Raw genomic sequence first — 20,840 nt, forward strand, 5'->3', positions numbered from 1 at the left:
AGCGGCATCTGGATGGTGCAGTTGGTTAAGCATCTGACTCTTGGTTTCGGCTCAGGTCATGATCTCAGCATCGTGAAATCAGGCCTGTGCCAGGCTCTATGCTCAGTGTGGAGTCAGCTTGAGATTCTCTCTCCCTCTCCCTCTGCCTCTCCTGCTTGCTCTCTCTCTCTCTAAAATAAATAAATAAATCTTTAAAAAAAATCAGAGCACTGCTAAAATGTCATTGCAGAACTAGTTATAATAGCAAGGAATAGGAAGCAACCTAAGTTATCATTAAAAGATATATAGTAAAATCAAGTTATGACGATGGGGCGCCTGGGTGGCTCAGTTGGTTAAGCATCCAGCTTCAGCTCAGTTCATGATCCCAGTGTCCTGGGATTGAGCCCCACATTGGGCTCCCTGCTCAGTGGGGTTCTGCTTCTACTTCTTCCTCTGTGTACTCTCTCTCTCTCTCTCTCAAGTAAATAAGATCTTAAAGAAAATCAAAAAAACAAAAAACAAAAAAACTGGGTGACAGCATAAGGAATAGAAAGGCAGAAACAGAGAAGAGTACAAAGGAAGAATCACCAGGGTTCAGAAGTCATAATGTCATTAGGAACCAAAAGGAGGCAGAAGGGAGAGTTAAGAATGCCACTGAGGCTTGGAGCGAGGAGAATCATGAGACAAATACCTCCACTACTTATGGTAGCATTCTTTGTAATTGAAAATGACTAGAATCAATACAAATATCTGTCAACAGGGACCGACCAGCTGAACAAAGTACAGTTCCTCTTTAGGATAGCATACTATACAGTCACAAAACAAAAACAAGGAAGATCTCCATACATTGACACAGAATGATCTCTAGAATGTTAAGTAAAAAAGGGAGTAGAACAGTTTTTACAGTACTTGCTACATTTTGACTTTGGAACTCTGTAAATGTTTTACATAAATTAAATGTAAAATTAAATTTCAAAAAAAGAAAGAAAACAATCCGTAAAACTGAGAAAAAATGAAGCAAATGAATCAAACTCTGTATCAAGTTGGTAACATAATGACACAGAGAAAGAAATTACTTTTCAAGTGACTTTGAAACACAATACTTTGACTACCTCCCTAGTAGGATTTATTCTAAGGGCAAAAGGAAAAGCAAAGAAATCTTAAACTGCATTCAGTAATCTTAGTAGTAACATTGGGATTTCTCCTTTGAAATTGTTACAGATATAATATAGGGTAATGCAAGTAATTACATAATGTCATTAGGAACCAAGACTTTCAGAGCGACAGAAATGAGATACAGTTACAAAATCAAAAATGTTAAGGAAAAGCCCTATACTCTTAAATTCAGCTTTGAAATATCAGTAGGAATTCATCACACTTCCTTTTGAAAAAAAAAAGCCATTTTCTAGCTCTTTCACTAAAAAGAAAAGACTTGACAACCTAGCTGCAGTGAGGAAACCCAGTCCTCAGTCTGGGCTCTCTTAATACCATTTCCCATCAAAAGGAACAAGAGCCCCTTGGCAAAATGGCTGACTCCAGGTCTGGGTTTGGAATTGTACAAGATGAGCCTGAAAACAAAACAAAAATCAAGAAATCTATCATGACAAAAGGAAACAAGCTAACTTGAAAGGACCCCCACTGGCCTAAGATGAAATAATTCTAGCAACAAATTGAATAATGACTACAATAGACTGAAACATACTAAATACATAAAAATCTATGAGTTCATAACAATACTTGATTGGTCACCATTGGAGGTTGCTAGGATACCAACTCATTCTGAAAATTGATGTTTTTATAAGGGAAGGTATCAAATATTTAACCTGCCTTTTTTTTTGGGGGGTTTACGCTAACTCCAGGTAACTAAATAGTTGAAGAATAAAATTCTTCTTTATACAAAAATCCCAAGTAATGAATGCAGACTCCATAACAGAATTAGAAAAATGCCATTTTGCAACTCTTAATGAAATAATGGACCCAAACAGTAATCATCAACGGTTGTTAAAACCATTAGGTGAAGCGTTGATGGGGACCTTGGTAATGAGGGTTTCAGGTGATACCATTTAAACCCACTGATCAATCTAGTAACACTAAAAGTGGGGCAACCAGATATGATTTGCCTCGTGAGGTGATGTAACAGAAAGTACACAGCACTGGCTGTGAAGTATTCTTACCCAAAAACTTCAACGTGAATCTAATCAAAGCCTCTAGACATAACTACCAGTTTACAGGAAATACAGGGGATAGAGAGACAAGTTCAATGACAACAAGAGAAAACAAATTGAGAATGTGAGACATTCTTCAGGGCAAATGACCTCGTTTCTCTAACGACTCAAAAGCAATAAAAGACTTATGAGACAGAGCCAAATGCAGTGTGTGGGCCCTATTTGGATTCTAATTTTAAAAAGCTAATTATAAAATGACATCTTTGAGAAAATCAGGGAAATCTGAATATGGATTGAGTATGAAGTGATATTAATAATTATTGCTAATTTTGTTAAATGTGACAATAGCATAGTAGTTAAAATATATATATACTCATACCTATTCCTTATTCACCAAAAAATATTGAAAGGCTAATGAGAAAAGAGAAGATGGGGAGACAGGTCAGTTTGAGGGAAAAAGGATAAGAATTTTTACACATGATGTCGTTCATATAGATGACTCTCAAGAGCAAAACCTTGGGATTAGATTAATTTTTACTAGGAAAGGAGAGGACAGGGCCAGGTCCAAAGCATAGAGAACATTTACATCACATTGGGGTGTCAGTAGTGGAGGTGGAAGAGGTTCTGATGAGGAAGCAAGAGGAAGAATGCTCAACAACAAAACAAAACAAGGAACAAGAAAGGCATGATGGAACCCCAAATAGTTTGCTCTTAGAGGCTAAAGAAGGAAAGCATTTCAAGGAAAATGTGATCAACAGTGTTAAATTCTGGAACAAGATTGAGGAGAATCAGGCCTCAGAAAATGAAGCTAGCCCTTATCCCACATTCCTACTATATTTCCAAATTAATTCCAAGCTGAGCATGACCTCAATAATAGTAGCAGGCCTGGAGGAAGTGTCTTAGTCTTAGTCATCCGTCTCCCTTTATTCCTCATTCATTCCTTCCCTCACTCCCCCACTCATTTAACCAGCATTCCCTGAGTCCCTACTTTAAGCCACACCCACTACATCCTGCCAGACCCACTATGTTCTGCATATACTGAAACAAAATATCTGCCCTCCGGAAGCTCACAGCTTAATGAGGAAGACAGACCTGGAAAAATAATTATCACATAGTGTTAACATTTCAGCAACAGCTTATATATTTTGGGCCAGGCACTATGGGAGGCGCTAGAGATACAAACATAAACATGGTTCCTTCCCACCAGAGCTCAGAATATAGCTTGGAAGGCAGATGGAATCACAATAAATTGACATATGAACTAAAAATAAATGTATAAATTATATGAAAGTGAAGAGCAGGAAATGAAGCTAGTAAGGATGCCCTGTGAGATTGGGACTACTCATATGCCCATTTTACATACCAGAAAATGGAGTACAGAGAGGTGGGTTGACTGGCCCAAGGCCATACAGCTGTGAGTGGCACAGCCAGTTTAAGGGCTGGTTTGTGAGACTCAGGAGTTTGGGTTTTATCCACTCGGTCACATTGCCTGAATGCCTCTTCCATGACTCCCCATTTTCTTTCCACTGTGCCACCCTGGTTGAACCCCTAGAGGCACAGAGCAGGTGCTCATGAGCATTTGCCAAATGAATAAATGAGCTATACAACTTCATAGGGCTGTTGGAAAGGTTCACTGAGGTAAGTACTAGGCTTATTAGAAGTCACTGTGTGGAATCACTGTGTAAGGTGGCAGGTAAGGATCACTGCTGTGTGGGCCACTATTACCTAAAAGAGAAAACATATCCAACAAGTGTGTTTGGGATAGCTAGTGATTGGCATCAAGGAGCTCTGAGGTCAGGGGGCAGGGTCTTGGTCACCAGGGCTGGGAGGGTGAGTGGCAAGGGCCAGGCAATGTCCCAACCCTAGAGGGCTCATGCTCTGAATACAGGGGTTCAGGGACTCGGATCTAGTTACTCAAACTGTCAGCTCAGAGCACTGACAGCCAGCCAAGCCAACCAAGCCACTAGCCTGAGGTTCTAGAAAGCCTTCTGAAGATGAAGGTGGAGGAAAAGCAGGAGAAGAAAGCAGAGGGGGGAAGAAAGGGTCCCGGGAAGGCGGAAGGCAGGGGGGGAAAGAAGAATAGTAGCAGCTAACACCAAACACTGCCTGTGGGCCAGGTGCTGGGCTGAGTGCATTCTAGGCAGTCAGGTAATCCTCACAACCACCCTATGAGGCAGATAGACTAATATGAACTTCCCCACTTTGTAGATGCTCTCCAGAGACATTAAGTAACTTACTTGCAGTCACAGAGCCAGGATCTGAACTCAGGCAGCCTGACCCCCCAGGGTATGTATATAATGCATTATATACTTCGCTGGGTCTCAGGGTCTTAACTGAGATGGCCTGAGCTTGCTAGGGACGAGGGACTCTACCCTCTTGTTCCCGCACCTATCTGGGCCCTGCCTGCAGGTAGCAGTGGCCCTGGCTGATGGCTGTACGGGAGACTAGTAAACACAGCACAGAACTAAAAATCTGTTTCAATTGACTCTTTTGGGCTGTAGAAAGAAGGAGCTGGCGTGGGAAGGGGCAATATTTCCATCTCCTCCTGTGAACTGCTAAGGTTGCCTGTCTCCTGATCTTTAACAATGAAAATGTTAACAAGGCCTTGCACAGGGGTCCTGCCCTGTAGTTTACAAAGCCTTTTATATACATTACTTGATTAATATGTCACTTTGAAAAAACAATTTTTTAAAAATCTGGTTCTGGATATTGGAGATTCTCCCCAGAAGACTAAGTATTTCTCTCCACTTCAACCCACATATATTTCCTAGATGTCCTCTGGTCTTCCTGGAATTTCTACTAAGAATTTCAGCTATCCCAACAAGAATGTTCAGACATCACAGTTTCTACCAACATATGGAGCCCAGATCCCCTGGCTTCAAATTCATTTCCCTTTCAACCACAACTGGGCCCAATACTTCCGAAGGAATGGCAGAAGGAAAACAGGCTCCACAGTAGCTGGGGTGTCATTTCTGGGCTTTGTTCCATTAGCCCCCAGTTCAATTCCTCTACCCTACTCAGATCCCCATAGCTGGACCCACTGATCCTTTCACCTAGAGGTTCAGGCCCAGTTCAGTTTCCAGACCAACCCATTGACCAACCCATAAGCACAAGGTTAATGCTCAGCCTCAGTCCCAGGGTTTGGGGATTAAGAACAGTTTGCCATCCCAGACCTGGTACCCCCAAAACAGCTGCCTGAGAGGCTGTGATGCTCCCAGACCAGAACTCTTCCCAAGTCCACCTCTTAGACTGACCCAGTCTTAACAGAAGAACTTCTGCCTTGATTCTCACCCCTAAGTTCTACATGTTGTCCTGCCTACAAGCTCAGCCCCCTTTCAAACTGAGCCCTGGCCTGAATGAGATACTATCTTACTTGTGTCTTCCCCCAACACCTGGTACAGAGGATGGTCCTCAGTGCCTGACTGCTGAGTAGATGTGCCCCTCTGCCCTCCCTTGTTCTTGTCCACACTTCTCTCTGGCACTGGCACCTTGGTCCGGTGACTGGGGTTTGGATACTATGGACAGGTCTTCTAGATGATGACTGCCAATTGGCTGACTATCCAAGCAATATCCAAGTACCCACCCCTTAGCTATGTGATCCTGAGCAGGATGCTTAACCCTTCGGTCTCTCAGTTTCCTCATAAATAAAGTGGGAAATAGGACTGTTTATCTCACAGGATTGGTACGAAGATTAAAAGAGCGAATCTATTTTAAGTGCTTACCACATTGTGCATGTAAGTTTCTGCTCTTGCCATTGTTATTGAGCTAGTTACCCTGGACTCCTTAGTGTTGGCTATTTCCCAGAATGTCATTGTGGCACCAATCTCCTCACCCACTAGCCTGTCTCTGCCTGTAACAAGGCCTTTAATGCAAGCATGTGTCCTGGTCAGTGGCCATATCTAGTACCAGGGCTCAGTCCCCCCCTCCAACACACACACACCTGGCCTGCTTCTGCCATTGAGCCCATCATTCCAGGTGTACAAGGGCCACATTAGGAAGGACACCCACTGCTAACAACCTAAGTTTGAGTAATCAGGCTGTTCTCCCTTGGGCTGGGCAGTCCCTAGGGTAAGCAGAGGTGAGAGAAAGAACCAATATGGTTCAGGGAATCAGCAGACTTGAAGGAGTAAAGCAGAGGCACAAAGAGCTGGGTCATGTCTCTGGGAACTAGGTGTGGTTAGCCAACCTTCCAAAGGCCGGAAAGACCACTTCCCCTCAGGGTAGAGCCACCCTGGGAAGAGTTTGCAAAGAGAGCAGGAAGGCAGCTGAGCTGTGTGCTTCGTGGGGGGCGGGGGTTTTACCTATGCAGCTCCTGACATAATCAAAACAAAATTCCAGCATCTGAGAGACTTGGGGGTACATTCTAAGAGAGAACAACACCCTAGCAAAAGCACTGTTTACTGCTCAGAGCCCTGGAGGAACTGGTTCTGCAGACTGCTGACCCCAGGGGATGTCTGACACAAGGGCGCCCGCAGAGCTCATTTAACTTAATGCCCTTCCTCTACAGGTAAGCAAACGGAGGGGAGGGCCGGTTCTGTCTTCTGCCTGGCTCTTTCAATGGAACTGGCTTATTCATACCCCAGGCCATGAGCAGTACATCAAAACTAGCCTCAAAAAATACCTGGTCTCCGCAACAGGCCCCAGGCATTTCACTGCTCCCTTTCACAACTACACCCCCCACCCCCAGCTACCACCTGAATTCCTGCTGCATTTGGTCCCTTAGTCCAGGCAATGCACTCGGACTTCTCTGGCTTGAGCCTAGCTGCTCCTCAGGTCCTTTCACTGACTGTGCTGCCTCAGGCAGTGTCTGCAAAGAGAATCTTTCCTTCAGCCTGGCCCAGCCAGTCTCCTCCCCTACCTCCCCCCACAGGCACACAGCTTCCAGGTCATGGGATTCAGGCACTGTGGCCCAGAAAAGGAATAATAATAGTAACACAAGCTCCTTGGCAGAAGGTGAGATGTTTTTAACTTTTAAAATAAAGAACAGAACCCTGGTACAAATTTCAGCTTCAGCTCTGCCTAGCTACATGATCCTGAGGAAGTGATTCAACCTCCTTGAACTTCAGTTTCCTCATCCATAAAATGTAGACTGTATGGGATATTGTACCTAAGTGCCTGGTGATAGGAAGAGCTCATTAAATTGTAGCTAATGTTAGTAGTAGTAACTGATCATCTAATAACCTCTACATCTTTGCCATCTATCAAGCTGGTGCCCCAGAGCAGTTGTTCAGTAAGTGCTCAGTGAAAAAGATGTTTCTTTACCTGATTGGTACAACCACCAGGTGAGGCAGGTAGAGAAGATACTAGTCTCCCCAGAGATGGAGACCTGAGGCTGGGAGGCTAAGTGACTTGTCCCAAGTCACAATGAGTAGCGGAGCCTAGACTGGAAACTTCTGTTTCCTGACTTCCTGTTTGGTATTTACTGTTTTATGTCACCTGATCAAATTTAGAGCCAGAAAGGAGTTTAGAGATTATCTAGCATAATCCCATCATTTCAAAAATTGAAAACTGAGGCCAGAGAGACCAAGGACATTTCACAAGGCCGAAGAGTTAGTCAGCTGGGCAGTAGAACCCAGGTCTCCTAACTCCCACTTTAGTGCTCATCTTGTAACTATCATCTCACTCTTCCTAGTTCAGCAAACATGATCATCCTAAGCTCAAAGCTACCACAGCTTTCCAGAAAAACACCCAAGTGGTAAGTGTAAAGGCCTCCTGCAATGACAGGCCCACCTTCAGAGTGCCAGATTCATTCTTCTTGGAGGGTGCATTTCCTATGTAATTTGAAAGAATGTGTCAACGTGATGCCCAGTGACCATCAAGAGTGCACCAATTTCACAAATTTCATGTGTGGAGTACCATCTTTGAAGTGGACCCTACAGTATTTCTGGAATGTCAAGCATGAGCTCTGAGAAACACCCCACTTGGCAGTTCCTTCTAAAGCAACAAAGACAGTTAAATGAGGCCCAAGTAGCACAGGATATTATTGTTTACATGCAACCCTTATCCCACGGCTGTGGGAAATGGAGCCAAGTTTCACAAGCTCTTTTTTTGCAAGAGATACCTTGCAAAACAGAGAAGGATAGTGTTGCTGCTTGGTCTGCTGTTCTTTCTTGATGTCAGCTTCATTTGAAAAATGAAAAATGATGTCCTCAGAATTTAAACTCCAACACTGAGGAGATGTATTACGTTGTTCCACCTGCAGTTAATCTGAGGATGCAAAAGTTAAATGAGCATCGTGTTTGCCTCAAATGAAGAACATAATGGGGAGGGGACAAAGGTGAGTAACTCATTTGTCAATGTAACTAAAAAGGGATCTCCAATACTTCTAATTTAAAAGGTTTCGAAATTCAAAGGGTTTCTGATGAAACAGGAGGGGGATGTTTTCTATAGAAGAAAATCAACACCTTGGATTCTAATAGCACTCTTTTTTCCCCTTGAAAATATCACCAAAACACATTTGTTATCCACCCCTGTGCTGTTGGGCAATGGCGGCTGTAGAAGCATGTGACTGATGGAAGAGGCCTGTCTCCGTGCCCACGGTGTGCCCTGGCCAAGCACACAAATCAGGAGTACCTTGCCCTACTCCCCCAAGCACAGGCAAGCTAATGCCAGCATCCACAGGCTCAATAAATGCCATGCTTCTGGTTCCCTCTGCTCCTGATATAAATAGCCACAGCAAGTCTTAGACAAGCGGTCTGTCTTAGTTAGCATGCTTGCTTGGGTCTTGGCAGTAAAGGAGAACGGCCTTTTTGAAAGCACCATCTTTGTGGCCAATATCCAAAAATGATAACATTTCACAGTTGGCTTTACTCTTATAGTATTCACCTAACATTTACTACAGGCTAGGTCCAGAGCTTGGTGTTAGACACAGAGAGAAGAATAAAGGAGGAAGCAATCAATTCTGTTTTGTGGAGGAGGCATTGGGCTCGATATTATTTGAGCTGGTCCTAGAGGACATGAATAGTGCTTCAACAGGCATGGGGGTGGGGATGGAGTACTGATGAGAGAGAAGATGTAAGAAGGAAAGAAGCTGGCTAATGGCTCATGCACTCATTTGCTTAAACAGTTGGAATCACTAGATTGAAAATGGTTGGGACTGTTTTCTCAATGTGAATGAGTATATTCATGGAACACACACTTGTTATTAAAATGATGTGATGCTTTTTTGCAAAAGACTGCATGGAGTAGAAAGCAATGGACTCCCATAACTATGTTAGCACTCATTTATAAGACTTCTGAAGCTTCTAATAAACAAGAATTTGGTCTGTGTCTAATTGGGTTTTAATAGCTCAGACAAAATTAAGAACTAGAGGAATTTGATATGGCTTTTTTTTTTCATTCAAACTTTCTATCAGCCTAATCTCCTTAGAAGCTATAAATTATAACTTATCCTCATAAGCCTATATGCAAAGCTCATAAGCAAAGGAAAAAATAATCAGATATTGTTAGTTTTATTAGATAACAAATAACATATTGCAATCACAGTCCTATGTCTAGTCAATAATGCCACAGGAAAAGTCTTCATTACTTTCCAGCCTTTGATGAGACATTTTATGAAAATAAAAGTTGTCTTCTATACTGTTAGGACATATGTCGGCAAAGGTGCATTTTATATCTATACCCCAGATGGTGATCTCATGTCTAGGTCATTGACTGGGGAAGCACCCAAAACTGATGATCAGCTATTCTTCATTGTTTGAAATTCTCGAAGGTCTTCTAGGGTTGAGAAGGAATCTCTTGTTGTTAAGTTCCAATGTCCTAAAATATATACCTAAAAATGTTTAGGTATTTTTACTTTTTAATGAAAAGAAATAGTTATTTCAGTTCTTATTAAAATTGCAAAATTACAAATTGGCCCTCTCTCCAGAACCCAACCCTGGACATGTCACAGAATCCAGAGATAAATAATTCTATCAAAATAGCATAAAAACAGTGAGGAAAGCTCTGAGAAAACAAAAGGTGGATGGGTCAGAACACTGAGTAAGATAGGACTGGGGGAAAGACAGCCCAAAAAAGAAGGATAAGAATAATGGACTGGAGTTAAGGTGGGAATTTTTTTTCAAATGTGCTCCTTTTTCTCTCCTTATCATTGCCCTGAGATGACCACTTTCTGTCCGTTTGCCATTGGGAGACATATAAGTGGTAGACTAAAGCCCACCAGGGGTGGCAGGGTAACTTCAGCATGGAGCTCAGGGCTGGCTGGGATGATGGGTGCTAGGTAACATGTGCATGTAGAGTGGCTGGCCCCTAAGTGTTTTCTCCTGCCTGCATCCACACACCATACCCTGAAAGCTAGGGGACTACAACTGGGAGAAGCTTCTCTTGAAAGAAAGCAATGCCAAGGCTGAGTTACCATTGTAACACTAGAGGTTTTCTCTCTGGAGGCATATTTTCCCCCATCAAACTCATTGTAGGACACCAGCCAAGGCTTAAGGTTTAGTTTCTCCCCACAGTTACACATTACAATTGAAGGTAGCCAATAACACTAGCAGAATAGGAGCTCACAAGGAAAAACAGCTAATGGGTACTCACTGGAAAGCATGGTTGGACAATTTAGAATTAGCAACTGAAACTACGAGGGGCTATACACTCTCCAATAACAAGTGAGTGAAAGGGGGCTGTAGCAAGAAGGACTAAAGGACTAAAGGTGCAGGTGGAATCTAGCCTCTATGAACTCTCAATGCTGACCTGCCAAGGCTCCCTTCTGGGACAGAATCCCATGTTAAAGATAAATTGGCAATAGTGAAATCAAAGTTAAGCAGGATAGTTTCTTCTGCTACTGATATGGTTGAGTAAACTCCTATTGATCCTGATCCTCCTGTAGACAGGAACTATAAACTCTGGGAAAAATATTAAAAACAACAATATGAAGAGACTAGGGAGTGAACAAAAGCAGGCATGTTTTGAAGGGGAGTTGGCACTAGGTGATTACCCATTTTTATAGCTTTTAGAGTGAGGGCAAACTAAAGATGCCAAGTAGCTAAGACACCAAGAGTAAGACAACAATAGCAAACTCACAATCTACCTGGTATGAAGAACTATAGGCACAGCTCAGGATAACCACAGCCATTGGAAACTAAGGAGGAATTCTGGAAAGGAGAGAGCTAGACCCAGGGAGCCCCAATTTCTGTCTATAGACTCTATCTCAATCTCAGCTGACTCCTGAACCATATGTACATGGGACAGACTTCAGTTGACAATCAAAGCCCTGAACTAAGATTTCAACTACCACCTAAGAGGCAAAGCTCACAGTTTGAATCTAAACACATTAACTATTCACCAAAACAATGAAATCAGTATTTTTCAGAGGAATAAATCAGAATCAAAAGTCTCCATTCAAAATATGCAGGATATAATCCAAAGTTATTCAACTTATGATGAACCAGGAAATTCTGATCCATTTACAAGAGCAAATCAACAGAGAACAAACCTGAGATGACCTAGAGGTGGGAATTAGCACATAAGAATTTTAAAGTGATTATTAATAACTCTGCTCAAGAAAGTAAAAGAAGATATACTTATAATGAATGAAAAGATAGAAAATCACAGCAGAGAAATAGGAACCATGAAAAAAAAGAACCAAATAAAAATTTCAGAACTGAAAAATAATCTGAAATTTTAAAAAATTCACTAGATAGGTTCAACAGCAGAATGGAAACCAAAGAGGAAAAGTTTCAGTAAACTCAAGATAGAACAATATAAATATCCAATGTGAAGAACACAGAGAAAAATATATTAGGAAACAAAAACATGAACAGAGCCTCAGGGACAGATGGGACAATATTCAAAGGTCTAACATACATGAAATTAGAGTTCTAGAGGGAGAGGTGGCAGAGAATGAGGTAGAAAAAACACTGAATGTTCAATGGGTTAAACTTCCCCAAATTTGGAAAAAGACATAAATTTAAAGATTCAAGAAGCTTAGCAAACCCCAAGAGGATAGAAAACAAAACTCTGAAAATATCACAAACTGCTGAAAACCAAATATAATTAGAAAATTAAAAAAGCAGCCAGAGAAAAACAACACTTTATATATAAAGGGGGAAAAAGTTTCAAATATGGCAGACATCAGAAACAATGGAAGCCAAAGAGAAAAGACCAACATCTTTAAAGTGATGAAAAAAAGCCAACCCAGAATTCTATACTCAGCAAATATATTCAAGAATGAAGGCAAAAAAAAAAAAGACATGTTCAGATAAAACATAAGTAAAAAACTTATTTGCCAGCAGATCTGAACTACAAGAAATGCTAAAGGTGTAGAACAATAGCTCCACCACATAATGCCCCAAAGATATTTTTGTCACTATATGGACCACTTAGTCAGGGCTTGACCACACACAATCTGACCTGTGCTTTCAGAGAACACCTTCAACTCTTCCTGGAGCAAGGGAAATAGCCACCTGGTAAGGAACTATGACAAGACTGTTCTCTCCATCTCCTGACTGTCAGTTGATCACCTTGCCCCTCCCCCACTTCCTTAGAGTATAACTGCATGCTATAAAAATGCCTGTTGTAGTTTAGAATTGACTCCTTAGTGGCAGAGCAACCCATTGTGCCACCTGTCATCTGGACCCTCTGGTTCAGTGTCATCCTGTGGGACTAGAGGTATGGAATGTTAATGCCATGCTGATCTTAAACTGTTGTTGTTTAATCAACTGAATCCATTTGGGCTTATTGTCTCTTTACCAGCTGAATCTATTAAGTGTGACAAACCAACCTAGCAGTTGCAATAGTGATCCTGCTGGCTTCATTAGCCATAGCTCTACTGCCTAGATACTACTTGACCTCTTGACAAAAGAAAGTTCTTCATCAAGCTGAAGGGAAATGAACCCAATGAAGATGAGATGCTCATTTAAAAAATACAGGCTTGAGGGGCACCTGGGTGGCTCAGTTGGTTGAGCATCCGACTCTTGATCTCATTTCAGGTCTTGATCTCAGTCATGAGTTCAAGTCCCATGTTGGGCTCCACGCTGGGTGTGGAACCTACTTTAAAAAAAAAGGCAGGATACTCATTAAAAAAAAATAAAGTCTGGTTCAGTCAGTAGAGCATGTGACTCTTGATCTTGGGGTTTTGAGTTTGAGCCACATTTTGGGTGTAGAGATTAGTTAAAAATATAATCTTAAAAAAAAGAAATTTTAAAAAAGCAAAAGTAATAAATATCTTGGTAAATATAAAAAACCCTAGTTTTGTTCCTCTTAATTTCTTAAAATACGTGGTACTTTTTAAAGCAAAAATGATGTCACCTTTTATGTTTTATATGTAGATGTAATACATATGACAAGTTCTGAAAAATGGACAGAAAGGGGTTAAACTGACCTCTAATTTTGCAAGGTTTCTACATTTCATATAAAGTGTTATTTTTACTTAGACTGCGAAAAGTTAGAGATATATGTAGTAATCTGGAGAGCACATAACTAAAAACTATTGTAAAGAGGAACATCTAAGAAGCCAATAACTCATGTCATGTAGAAAATGTGGAGTAAAATGATTAAAAGTAAAGTTTGTTTGCCCTAAACTTGATGTAGGCAAACATTAAAGTCCCTTGTCTTATCTTGGTTGATAAAAGCAATAAATGACAAACATTTTTCAAAGGCAATAAATACATGAACATGGGAAGACAACATTGTAAAGGGGTCAATGACCCCCAAAACTAATGTGTAATTCACTGCTATTCCAATTAAAACTCCAGGATTGCTTTTTAAATTTTTTTCTTTTGAAATAATTATAGACTTACAGGAGGTTGCAAAATAGTTCATAGAGTCCTTTGACTGTGTACCCCAGCTATCCCCCATAGTGACATCTTACTGATTATAGTAAAATACAGCTACCTAGACTACAGCTTATTCAGTTGACACCAGTTTTTATATGTACTCACATGTGTGTGAGAGGGGTATAATTCTATGCAATTTTATCACATGTGTAGATTCATGCAATCATAATCAAGATAAAAGACTATTGCATCACTACAAAGGCACTACCAGATGCTACTTCTTTATAGTCACACCCACCCGTCACCCCTGCCTCCGTTTCCTGGCAACCACTAATCTATCTTCCATCTGTATGTTTTGTCTTAATAACCATCCAGGATTTTGTGCATATCAGAAATTCATTCTTTTTATTGTTGAGTAGTATTCCATGATATGGATGTACCAGATTTGTTTATCTATCACCCCACTGAAAGACACTTGGGTTGTTTCCAGCTGGGGTTATTATGAATAAAGCTACTGTGATATGTAAGCAATGTATTCGAGTTCTAGTTTTTCCATATCCTCACTAGTATTTGATGTTATCAGTACTTTATTATCTTTGCCATTCTAAAAGGTGTGTAGTGATATCTTGTTGTGGTTTTAGTTTGCATTCCCTGATACCTAATGATGTTGAATATATTTTCATGTGTTTATTTGCTGTCTGTTGATCCTCTTCAGTGAAATGTCTCTTCATATATTTTGCCCATTTTCCAATTGCATTATTTTTTTCTGTTGAGTTTTGAAGGTTCTTTACATAGACACTAGTCCTTTGTTGTATATGCAGTTTGCAAATATTTTCTCCCAGTCTGTAGATTGTCTGTTATTCTCTTAGCATAGTCTTTCACCGAGCAAACGTTTTACATTTTAATTTTTTTTTAAGTTTAAATTCGATGAGTTATAATTTATAATTATTTTCTTTTGTAGATCATGCTTTTGGTATCAAGTCTAAGAATTTTTCACCAAGTCCCCAATCTGGACATTTTTTCCCAAGCTTTCCTTTCAAAGTTTTATATCTTACATTTTACAATTGTATCTGTGGACCATTTTGATCAAGTTTGCTTTATAATACATTCCAAATAAAATGGTCAAAGGACAAGAATACACAATTTACTTCTTCACAGGAAAAAACACAACTACTAAACCAGAATGGAAAATTTCGTCTCACCAGTAACCAAGGAATACAAAATTGCAACAATAATGAAAGTAATATTTTTAACCAATTAAATTAGCAAAAATTCATGCAATTTGTCCTGTAAAATTTCCTACACTCTAGGTTTGGTCAATTGTATTCTTATGGTGTTTTAAAATGTAGGTTTTATTATTATTATTCAGGTACAGTGAGATCAGGAGACAACTGCAGTTGAAAATACATTTTGTTACTCACAGTTTCCAAGAAGGGGACATACCACATCATGCAGGGCCACACAGGGAAGCAGCAGAGTCAGTCAGAAGGCAAAAGGAGTGAGAGGAAAGCATGGGCAAAAGCCTTTATTGTGGTTTTCTGAGAGAAGGAACAGAAGAAACAGGGCAAGCAAGCAGCACAGCAGCTTTAGGAATAGGTTTAGGACTGAATGTTGAAAGGCTATAGGGGTGGTCCCTAGTTGTCTAGTACCTAGCCCTGGGTGATTTAGGGCAGAGGGATAGCGTCCTGGGCTGTAGGAGCCTGATAAAAGGAGAAGGGTGGGGTATAGACTCAGAATTAGCTGGTTTGCATATCAAAGATGTGCTGCAGACAAGTTGTTTATCTCTAAAATTAGCTAATTCTGAGAGGGACAGTCCCTCCCTGGGTCCGTAAGGGCCCAAAATGTCAAAGCATCATAAATACAGAAAACAAAAAACATCATTAAATACATGGTGTTGTGGAAGTTTTGGTACTGGAGTGATTAGTATGTCTTTGCAGTTACTGCATCATGAGTTTTCCCAAAGGCAATAGTACAGAACTGAATCTCCTCCCATGATGGTGGGATATTTCTTCTCTAGGCAGTCCATTTGCAGAATCTGCTGGTCCCAATGCACCCAAAGGCAGTGTCTTTAAAGGAAAAGAAAGCCAACCAACAACAGTACTTGGGCAAACTACAGGAATGCAAGGCCAAGCATGCCAAAAGTGAGCTTTCCTTAATCTCCCCAAAGTCTCCAAGGTACCATCTTCTTCCAGCCTACCATCAATAGCCCCATCTCCTGACTGGGAAGATTCTGGATTAAGCCCTGAACTGCACGGTATTGAAGTTCCCACCATTAGACTGTTAGTTTAGCAATGACTATCCCTTCCCTTTATATTGACATTCCAGTTCTTGCACATTCTGCATCTTGTGGAAATTCTTAGTTGCTGGGAACTTGGTACATGCCAGGCAATGAGAGAGACTGGGTATAAACATCATCTTATTTAAAAGATATTGAGAACATATTATGAGCAACTATATGCCAACAAATTAGGCAATCTGCAAGAAATGGATACATTCCTAGAAACAAATAAACCACCAAAACTGAAACAGAAAGAAATAGAAAACCTGAACAGACCCATAACCAGCAAGGAAATTGAAGCAGTAATCAAAATCCCCCAACAAACAAGAGTCCAGGGCCGGATGGCTTCCCAGGGGAATTCTACCAAACATTCGAAGAATTAATTCCTATTCTTCTGAAGCTGTTTCAAAAAACAGAAATGGAAGAACTTCCAAACTCATTCTATGAGGCCAGCACTACCTTGATCCCAAAACCAGAGAAAGATCCCACCAAAAAGGAGAATTACAGACCAATATCCCTGATGAATATGGATGCCAAAATTCTCATCAAGATACTAGTCATTACATTAAAAGGATTATTCACCACGACCAAGTGGGATTTATTCCTGGGCTGCAAGGGTGGCTCAGCTGCAAGGGTGGCTCAGCATCCACAAATCAATGTGATATACTACGTTAATAAAAGATAGGACAAGAACCGTATGATCCTCTCAATAGATGCAGAAAAAGCATTTGACAAAGTATAGCATCCTTTCTTGATTAAAACGCTTCACAGTATGGGGATAGAGGGAACATACTCAAGATCATAAAGCCATATAGGAAAAGTCTACAGCAAATATCATTCTCAATGGGGAAAAACTGAGAACTTTTCCCCTAAGGTCAAGAACACAACAGAGATGGCCACTCTCACCAATACTGTTCAACATATAGAAGTCCTAGCCTCAGAAATCAGACAAAAAAAAGAAATAAAAGGCATCTGAATCAGCAAAGAAGAAGTCAAACTCTCACTATTCACAGATGACATGATACTCTATGTGGAAGACCCAAAAGACTCCACCCCAAAATTGCTAGAACTCATACAGAAATTCAGCAAAGTAGCAGGATATAAAATCAATGCACAGAAATCAGTTGCATTCCTATACACTAAAAACGAGACAGAAGAAAGAGAAATTAAGGAGTAGATCCCATTTACAGCTGCGCCAAAAACCATAAAATACCCAGGAATAAGCCTAAACAAAGAAGCAAAGGATCTGTACTCTGAAAACTACAGAACACTCATGAAAGAAATTGAGGAGGACACAAAGAAATGGAAAAACATTCCATGCTCATGAATTGGAGGAACAAATATTGTTAAAATGTCTACACTACCTAGAGCAATCTATACATTCAATAAAATTTCTATCAAAATACCATCAACTTTTTTTCACAGAGCTGGAACAAATAATCCTAAAATTTGTATGGAACCAGAAAAGACCCCAAATAGACAAAGGAATGTTGAAAAAGAAAACCAAAGCTGGTGGCATCACAAATTCCAGACTTTAAGCTGTATTACAAAACCGTAGTCCTCAAAACAGTATGGTACTGGCACAAAAACAGACACACAGATCAATGGAACAGAATACAGAACCCAGAAATGGACCCTCAACTCTACGGTCAACTGATTTTTGACAAAGCAGGAAAGACTATCCAATGGAAAAAAGACAGTCTCTTCAACAAATGGTGTTGGGAAAATTGGACAGCCACGTGCAGAAGAATGAAACTGGACCATTTCCTTACACCATACACAAAAAATAGTCTCAAAATGGATGAAAGACCTAAATATGAGATAGGAATCCAACAAAATCCTAGAGGAGAACACAAGCAGCAACCTCTGTGACCTCAGCCACAGCAACTTCTTGCCAGATACGCCTCCAAAGGCAAGGGAAACAAAAGCAAAAATGAACTATTGGGACTTCATCAAGATAAAAAGCTTTTGGACAGCAAAGGAAACAGTCGACAAAGCCAAAAAACAACCGACAAAATGGGAGAAGATACATGTAAATGTCTTATCAGATAAAGGGCTAGTATCCAAAATCTATAAAGAACTTATCAAACACCCAAAAACCAAATAATCTAATCAAGAAATGGGCAGAAGACATGAACAGACATTTCTCCAAAGAAGACATACAAATGGCCAACAGACACATGAAAAAATGCTCCACATCACTTGGCATCAGGGAAATACAAATCAAAACCACAATAAGATATTACCTCACACTGGTCAGAATGGCTAAAATTAATGAGTCAGGAAATGACAGATGTTGGCAAGGATGTGGAGAAAGGGGAGCCCTCTTACATTGTTGGTGAGAATGCAAGCTGGTACAGCCACTCTGGAAAACAGTATGGAAGCTCCTCAAAAAGTTGAAAATAGAACCTACCCTATGACCAGCAACCCCAAAGATACAAATGTAGTGATCTGAAGGGGTACCTGCACCCCAATGTTTATAGCAGCAATGTCCACAATGGCCAAACTATGGTAAGAGCCCAGATGTCCATGGACAGATAAGTGGATAAAGAAGTTGTGGTATATATACACAATGCAATATTACTCAGCCATCAAAGAAAAATGAAACCTTGCCATTTGCAATGATGTGGATGGAACTAGGATGTATCATGCTAAGTGAAATAAATCAATCAGAGAAAGACAACTATCATGTGATTTCACCCATGTGTGGAATTTAAGAAACAAAACAGAGGAGCGTAAGGGAAGGGAGGGAAAAATAAAACAAGACAAAATCAGGAAGGGAGATAAACTGGTACAGCCACTCTGGAAAATAGTGTGGAGGTCCCTTAAAAAGTTAAAAATTGAGCTACCCTATGACCCAGCCATTGCACTACTGGGTATTTACCCCAAAGATACAGACGTAGTGAAGAGAAGGGCCATATGCACCCCAATGTTCATAGCAGCATTGTCCACAACAGCTAAATCATGGAAGGAGCCGAGATGCCCTTCAACAGATGACCAGATTAAGAAGATGTGGTCCATATATACAATGGAATATTACTCAGCCATCAGAAATGATGAATACCCATCATTTGCATGAACATGGATGGATCCGGAGGAGATAATGCTAAGCGAAATAAGTCACGCAGAGAAAGACAATTATCATATGGTTTCACTCATTTATGGAACATAAGAAGTAGGATGATCGGTAGGGGAAGAAAGGGATAAAGAAAGGGGGGTAATCACAAGGGGGAATGAAACATGAGAGACTATGGACTATGAGAAACAAACTGAGGACTTCAGAGGGGAGGGGGGTCCGGGAATGGGAAAGGAGGGCACGTATTGCATGGTGTACTGGGTGTTATATGCAAGTAATGAATCATGAAACTTTACATTAAAAACTAGGGATGTACTGTATGGTGACTAACATAATACAATATAATAAAAAATATTATTACTAAAAAAAAAGAAAGGGAGATAAACCATAAGAGACTCTTAATCATAGAAAACAAACTAAGGGATGGGGCGCCTGGGTGGCACAGTCGTTAAGCATCTGCCTTCGGCTCAGGGCGTGATCCCAGGGTCCTGGGATCGAGCCCCACATCAGGCTCCTCTGATAGGAGCCTGCTTCTTCCTCTCCCACTCCCCCTGTGTGTGTTCCCTCTCTCGCTGGCTGTCTCTCTCTCTCTGTCAAATAAATAAATAAAAAATATTTAAAAAAAAGAAAAGAAAAGAAAACAAACTAAGGGGTTGCCGGAGGGGAGGGGGTAGGGGATGGGGTAACTGGGTGATGGACATTAAGGGTAGTACGTGATGTAATGAACACTGGGTGTTATATGCAACTCATGAATCACTAAATTCTACCTCTGACACTAATAATACACTATATGTTAACTAAATTAAATTAAAAATTAATTTTTTTTAAAAGTATGGGATGTAATGAGCATGGGTGTTAATATAAGACTGATGAATTACTGAACTCTACCTCTCAAACTAATAATACACTATATGTTAATTAACTGAATTTAAATTTTAAAAAGTAAATAAAGTAAAAAAAATTATTCATTTTCCCATTGGCTTTCTACTCTCAAAAAAAGGGGAATAATCTCTGCATAACAAAAACATGAAAAATAAAGTAAAAGGACAACTGATAAACTGGGAGAAAGTATTTGTAGCACATACCACAAAAGGCTAGTTTCATAAAATATGAAGAACACTCAAACATTGAAAAAAGGACCAAAAGCTGGTTGAAAAAGGGGGGTAGAGGCATGAACAAATAATTCACAAATTATCTATCTCCTATCTATCTAGATATCCCTTAACATGTGAAAAGATGCTCCAGCTCACTCAAAATTAGAGAAATGTAAGTGAAAACGTCAAGGTACTATTTCTTACCTATCAGATTGATGAAAATGTAAAAGAATGAAAACACATTTTTTTTTAAAGATTTTATTTATTTATTTGACAGAGATAGAGACAGCCGGCGAGAGAGGGAACACAAGCAGGAGGAGTGGGAGAGGAAGAAGCAGGCTCATAGCAGAGGAGCCTGATGTGGGGCTCGATCCCATAACGCTGGGATCACGCCCTGAGCCGAAGGCAGACGCTTAACCGCTGTGCCACCCAGGCGCCCCAGAATGAAAACACATTTTATTTGTGAGACTGCAGAGAAATAGGCACCCTCAAACATTGCTGGTGGGACTACACATTATTGGTACAATTCTCATGGAG

The 20,840-nt window shown here is 40.4% G+C and overlaps 1 long non-coding RNA gene across 2 annotated transcripts; it reads left to right on the plus strand.

Moving 5' to 3' along the window:
* The first annotated feature begins 6,446 nt into the window (after window positions 1-6,446).
* LOC103662559 lies at window positions 6,447-16,374 on the plus strand. 2 transcript variants are annotated; one of them, XR_005834482.1, is made up of 3 exons: window positions 6,447-7,097; window positions 7,777-8,421; window positions 14,817-16,374. It is a non-coding gene; the product is annotated as an uncharacterized LOC103662559 (long non-coding RNA). The 2 variants fall into 2 exon arrangements; XR_568469.2 differs by having other exon boundaries at window positions 6,447-6,651.
* Window positions 16,375-20,840: the final 4,466 nt, after the last annotated feature.

This window comes from Ursus maritimus, assembly GCF_017311325.1.
Source record: "Ursus maritimus isolate PB19 chromosome X unlocalized genomic scaffold, ASM1731132v1 scaffold_X1, whole genome shotgun sequence".
NCBI lineage: Eukaryota > Metazoa > Chordata > Mammalia > Carnivora > Ursidae > Ursus > Ursus maritimus.